This window comes from Thalassophryne amazonica, chromosome 19, assembly GCF_902500255.1.
Source record: "Thalassophryne amazonica chromosome 19, fThaAma1.1, whole genome shotgun sequence".
Classification (NCBI taxonomy): Eukaryota; Metazoa; Chordata; class Actinopteri; order Batrachoidiformes; family Batrachoididae; genus Thalassophryne; species Thalassophryne amazonica.
This window is the reverse complement of record NC_047121.1, coordinates 7097791-7104385: the sequence shown is the minus strand read 5'-3', so window position 1 is coordinate 7104385 and position 6595 is coordinate 7097791. Positions and strand designations below refer to the sequence as shown.

The window sequence follows — 6595 nt, the reverse complement described above, 5'->3', positions numbered from 1 at the left end:
TGCGAAGTCAAATTTGGGCTGTCTTGTCTATCTGCGATGTATACACTTGACTGCATCTGCATTGATGTGTCCACAACCACCATAAATAAAATCAGCTTCAAGGATGTGCTGCGGGGAGTGACGTGGTCCGACTTCACGGAACTGAATGTGGTTTTAAAGTGAAGCCTCCTTTTGCATGCCACCCTACAAAGGGCTTGTACAAAGTTACAGATTATCATGGAAAGAAAATAATGGAAAGGAAGCTGGTGTCCTCAGTGACAAATGCACAGCTTTTAATTCCTCCTGTGACTCTCTCATATAGGTAATCTGTGTGAACCCACACAGATGTGACAGCTATCACAAACACACCTTCTGACCTCCACCTTCTTGACATGAATCGATATGTGTTTGGATACCTGACTTCAACAACTACTGCTTTTACTGTGAGTACCAAACCCATTCAAGCACCTTCTAAGGAAGATGGTGTACCTGTATTTAAATGCACGTGCAGAATGTCATTACCTCTCAGAGCACATGCAGCTCTGCTCCGTCTGATATCTCACACCTTCTTCTTCTAACTGGCTTCTTCTCACCATGCTTGTTGCCATAGCATTTAAAACTATGATTTTTATTAGAGAAATAAACATATTTGATTTTTTGGTGGCATTAATGCCACCATTGGCGCTATATAAATAAAACTGATTTGATCTGATTTGATTTAATATTGATGAGCACATTATGAAGACACATTTTCAGAGATATCTTGTTCAGTTTGTCCATTAGTGATGTGAGGTCCTAATCAGAACATGTTGTACCATTCTCAGTGTACTCACCAGATCACAAGCTCTAGTGGTTAAATTTAATGATTCCAGCATATGTGAGTGTCTCTTCAGTGATACACTACAGCAGCTCCAGAGGTGGAACTGCAAATCAGAGAAACATTGAAACAATATGGATTATAAAAATGATTCTTATGTTTACTTTTACTTCTATGTCATTGCAGACAGCATCAACTCAAGGTATTTCATGTTGTGTGTGGTCAACTTCATTTCCTGGATATGGCTTGCAACAAATTACAAAAAAGTTATGGTGGTGACATTTTGTAGCTAGTAATGTGGTAAAATAGGTTTAAATATTGACATAATTTCAACCAGGTGATGTCAAAAGGTGACTAAGCAGTGTTTGAGGAGTAACGATGGGTAGAGGCTCTCCATTGTGTGAACAAATGCATGAGAAAATGACTGAACTGTTTAAAAAATGTTCCTCTAAGAAAGCTTGCAATTGATTTGCATATCACCCTCTCTACAGTGCGAAATATCATTCAACAATTCTCAAGGTCAGCCATCCGGGCATTTAACCTTGAGGGGCAGGTTTTCTCTGTGAAAACATTGCCAAGCTAAATACAAATACATGTAATTTGGTCAATTTTCGAAGGGGTCACGCTTGTCAATAAAGTCACTTTAATGTACAATGATTCATTTCAGGTCATCTTAGTGTATAAATATCACCATTCGAGACAATGACAGCTGTCAGCTGGCCATTAGAAGCAAGTGAGAGACAATAAAAAAAACATCTGATTTCAATAGAACAGCATACAGGCCGAGCGTGGTGTCACCAAGCAGACAGTCACGGAGGTACATACTCGCATTGGCCACTTCACCACATCATGTGGCTTAAACTGAACACCGGTGTCTGATGCCTCACATAGCACTGCATCAAAAACTCATTAATCAATAGTTGATATAACCACCCCTTTTCCCTGTCTGGTGTCCTGTTTGTTAATTGTTGTTGCTTTTGTCAGGATGCTTTTATTTTATATTTAGCCATGTGTGAGTTCTGCTTTGGTTTTATAGCACTGCTATTTGTTCAGTTCTCCTTTTGTTAATGCACAGGTGTTGAGTATCTTATATAGGGATTAAGGTATACTCACCCTGGGTTCCTCCTAGGCTGATTTTTTTTTTTCTATGATTGTTAGTCTGTGTATTTTTAGGCATGGCCCAGTCGTTGGTGTTTCGCACAGCTGTTCCACATTCCAGTCACAGCACCTGTTGCTCTTCTGCTCATTTCTGTGCCACTATTAATGTTGCTCATTGTTTTGATTTGGTTGCTTGATTATTTTCTCAAATTCCTCATTCTGGCTCTTGTTGTTAATCCTCTTCCCTACACTGACTTGCCTCCTTCCATTTAACATTTTGCACTGCACCCCTTCTTTGGACTGTCTCAGCTCCTTTTATGATAAGAAAGTACAATATCTGTCTTGTCCACATTTTGGGTTCAATTAAGACTAAGCATAGCACACATCCATCAATTTTCTATACCGGGTTACTCCAATTACGTTTCATGCAGGGCTGGAGCCTATCCCAGCAGTTATAGGGCGTGAGGTGGGGTTTAGCAACAAATGAACAACAAACAACATAACAAACATTCATGTCCGCAGACCTACGGACAAATTACAGTTTCCACTTCACCTAAACTGCATGTCTTTGGATGTGGGAGGAACCTGGAGCACCTGGAAAAAACTCACATAAACACAGGAAGAAATGCAAACTCCACATTAAAAGGCCACAAGTGGGAATCAATCCCATGACCTTCATGCTGTGAGCTTACAGTGCTAACCACTAAGCCACTGTTCTGCACCATGACACACATGTGCAAAGGAATTCTTTAGGAGACCTTTGTCAAGCACAACAACACAGGTTTACATTCACAAATGCCACTTAAAGGTTTTCTGTGGAAAAAAAAAAAAAATCTTATGTCCACCTTTTCCACAAGTGACATCTAGGTCTCTGGGGATCTGGCTTGGACCATCACAGAGTAGAAATGTGCATTGTGGTCAGACATGTCAGTTTTTCTAAATTTGTTTGGAAGAAATGAATGCTTGTCTGTTGGACCAGAGACCAAACAGACCATCCAGAATGTTATCAACAAGTCCAAAAGCAGTGGTGGGCACAGATAACCAAAAAATTAACTTTGATAACAGATAATCAGATAACTGAAAAGTTATCTTCGATAAAGATAAAACAATAAAGCACCCAAAAATGTATCGGAAGTTACAGATAACCAATAACAGATAAATTCCAATATTACCTCTGACCCATCTACAACTACTAATAAAACAAATTTAATAGCTTATAATAATATTAAAAATAACAACAGACTCCAACAATGCGTGGAATTTAACAAACACAAATAAAACCAACATCTATAAACACAGAGAATATATTCAAGAGCGTTTTAGGGACTAGAGTTTAATGCTGTTGTCCGTGGAGCCTGGGAGGAGTTCGGGGAGGCCATGAAGGAGGACTATCGGTCGGCCTCGAAGAAATTCTGGCAAACCGTCCGATGCCTCAGGAGGTGGAAGCAGCTCTCCACCGGCGCTGTCTACGGTGCGGGTGGTGAACTGTTGACCCTGACTGCGGATGTTGTCGGGCGGTGGAAGGAATACTTCGAGGATCTACTCAATCCCATCATCACGTCTTCCGAAGAGGAAGCAGAGACTGGGGTCTCAGAGGCAGACTCATCCATCACCCAGGTAAAAGTTACCGAGGTGGTCAGAAAGCTCCTCGGTGGCAAGGCTCCTGGGGTGGATGAAATCTGTCCTGAGTACCTTAAGTCTCTGGATGTTGTGGGACTGTCTTGGTTGACACGCCTCTGCAACATTGCATGGCGGTCGTGGACAGTGCCTCTGGATTGGCAGACTGGAGTGGTGGTCCCTCTGTTTAAGAAGGGGGACCGGAGGGTGTATTCCAACTATAGGGGTATCACACTCCTCAGCCTTCCCGGTAAGGTCTCTTCCAGAGTACTGGAGAGGAGAATTCGACCGATAGTTGAACATCAGATTCAGAAGGAGCAGTGTGGTTTTTGTCCTGGTCGCGGCAAACTGGACCAGCTCTACACCCTCCATTGGGTGCTCGAGGGTTCATGGGAGGTCGCCCAACCAGTCCACATGTGCTTTGTGGATCTGGAGAAGGCAGTCAACTGTGTCCCTTGGGGAACCCTGTGGGGGGTGCTCCGGGAGTACTGGGTCTGGGGTCCTTTGCTAAGGGCTATCCGGTCCCTGTACAACCACAGCTGGAGCACGTTGGCCTCCGCCAGGGCTGCCCTTTGTCACCAGTTCTGTTCATTCCCTTTATGGACAGAATTTCTAGGAGCAGCCAGGGTGTAGAGGGGGTCCAGTTTGGGAACCACAGAATCCCATCCCTGCTGTCTGCGGACAGTGTGGTTCTGTTGGCTTCATCAAATCAGGACCTTCAGCATGCACTGGGGTGGTTTCCAGCTGAGTGTGAAGCATCCAGGATGAAAATCAGCACCTCCAAATCCTAGGCCATGGTTCGCGACTGGAAAAAGGTGCCTTGCCCTCTTCAGGTTGGTGGAGTGTCCTTGCCTCAAGTGGAGGAGTTTAAGTATCTATGGGGTCTTGTTTACAAATGAGGGAAGGATGGAGTGTGAGATTGACAGACAGATCGGTGCAGCATCTGCAGTGATGCGGTCGCTGTATCGGACCGTCGTGGTGAGGCAAGACATGAGCAGGGGGGCAAAGCTCTCGATTTACTGATCAATCTATGTTCCGATCCTCACCTATGGTCATGAGATTTGGCTCATGACTGAAAGAACGAGATCGCGAGTACAAGCGGCCGAGATGAGTTTCCTCCGCAGGGTGGCTGGGCGCTACCTTAGAGATAGCGTGAGGGGCTCGGTCACCAGGGAGGAGCTTTGAGTCAAGCCACTGCTCCTCCATGTCGAAAGGAGCCAGCTGAGGTTCCCTTTGCATTTTTTCCATATGCCCCCTGGACGCCTCCCTGGAGAGGTGTCCCGGGCACGTCCCATTGGGAGGAGGCCCTGGGGAATACCTAGGACACGCTGGAGGGACTACGTGTCTTGGCTGGCTTGGGAACGCTTCAGGGTTCCCCTGGAGGAGCTGGCTGAGGTGTGTGTGGATCGGGAGGTCTGGGCGGCTTTGCTTCAGCTGCCGCCCCCGCGACCCGACTTCGGATAAAGCAGAAGAAAATGGATGGATGGATGGATGGATGGATGTCTTGTAAGCATTCAATGCAGGAATGGATGTATATTTTCAAATGTAAAGAAGTTGACCACAAAAAATATTGCATGAGGCCTATTTCCGGTCATGCTCACAGGCACATGCAATCCCTGGATTGGGCAACTAGTGGCCAAGCAGTTAAGTGTAATTTTTTTCCAGTGTGGATGATTCCTGGTTCAAAGCCACCTTTGCCCTTTTTTTAATGTATGGAAAGTTGCATCAGGAAGGGCATCCGTTGCAAAACTTGTCAAATCAACATTCAGATCCAGATCAATCTGAAATCAACTCCTTTCACATTTTTAGGAGGAATTTTTGGAAACTTGGTTCATTGAAATGTTATCAGTATGTACCAAGCACTTGTACCAAAGCAGCATTTGCCAGCGGGGGATATTGTTGTCTCAGAGCACTCTCGTTTCATATGATAATAATAACAACAATCATAATGCATTCATTCAATTTCTATACGTGTTTATTCCAATTCAGGATCATGGGGTTGCTGGAGCTTATCTCAGCAGTTGCAGGGTGAGAGGTGAGGTACCCACTTGACAAGATGCCAGTCTATAACAAGGCTACTTATAGACAAACATTCACACACTCACACCTACAGTCAATTTAGTCACCAATAATAATGATAATAATAATAAAATTATTAGGATAAGTCTTTTATCCATGTCATTCAGTCAACATTACTCTGAGTATTCTTACTTCACAACACATAAGTGGAATTGTGTTAGAGTGAAGTTTAAAAAAAAAAAATCAAGTTGTTTACGCTTTTATTTTGTAAAAAAAATAATAAAATAAATACAAAAGAAACTTGAATTGACTGATTATGAAGCTGTTCAAATGTATAGCATATATTAATGTACTAACAGCGTATCCTGTCCTGCAAGTATTGGATTGAGACTCTGTATCAGCAGATATTCAATATTAAATGCCTCTGACCTGACTCTGGGCAATCTTCAAGTCGTCAAGTCAAGTGTGGAAGCATGTGCTCCTGCAACACGTCCCTGCTTCCACCACTTGACAGAACTGCTTTAGGGTCCTGGATGGTAACCACCAGGTAGACAACCGAAGTCAGGTGAAAGATGGGCATCTCCTCTGCCTTCCCCAGTCACTACATCTGGCAAATACTGAGAATGCTGCATGAAGTCAGGAGTTTAATGGGAGTACCTGAACTAATTTACAAATTTGTCACCAAACAATAAAAGAAGGAAGAAAAATCAAACTTTTGATCCCTTTAATCGCAGACATGTTAACGTGTTCTTTTCACAAAAATGTGACATTCAGCTAATCTTCTTACCAGCACATGCTTTCACTCAGCACACGTGCAGCCTGTACTACAATGATTTGATGATTTAAATCACTGGAACTGGACAAACACTCAGCAAAATGGGTGGAGGGTTTGGGGGTGATTTCCAAAGCTGGATTAGGGTCTTAAGATATCTATGAGTCTTTTCATTTCTCCGTCCATCATCATGTCTTTCTCAGAGAAAATGGGCATCATTTACTCCTGTCGCAGCAGAACTCATTGTCCTCCACATTATCCCGGTGACAAAGCTGCCTTGACACCAAGCTAAT

General features: G+C 43.5%; 1 protein-coding gene across 1 annotated transcript in view; it reads left to right on the top strand.

The window, feature by feature from the left end:
* The first annotated feature begins 270 nt into the window (after positions 1-270).
* LOC117532237 (leucine-rich repeat and fibronectin type-III domain-containing protein 2) overlaps positions 271-6595 on the top strand; it is a 191180-nt gene continuing 184855 nt past the window's right edge. The window contains exon 1 of the mRNA XM_034195557.1: positions 271-422. The gene's annotated coding sequence lies outside the window, so the exon portion shown is untranslated. The remainder of the gene's footprint in view (positions 423-6595) is intronic.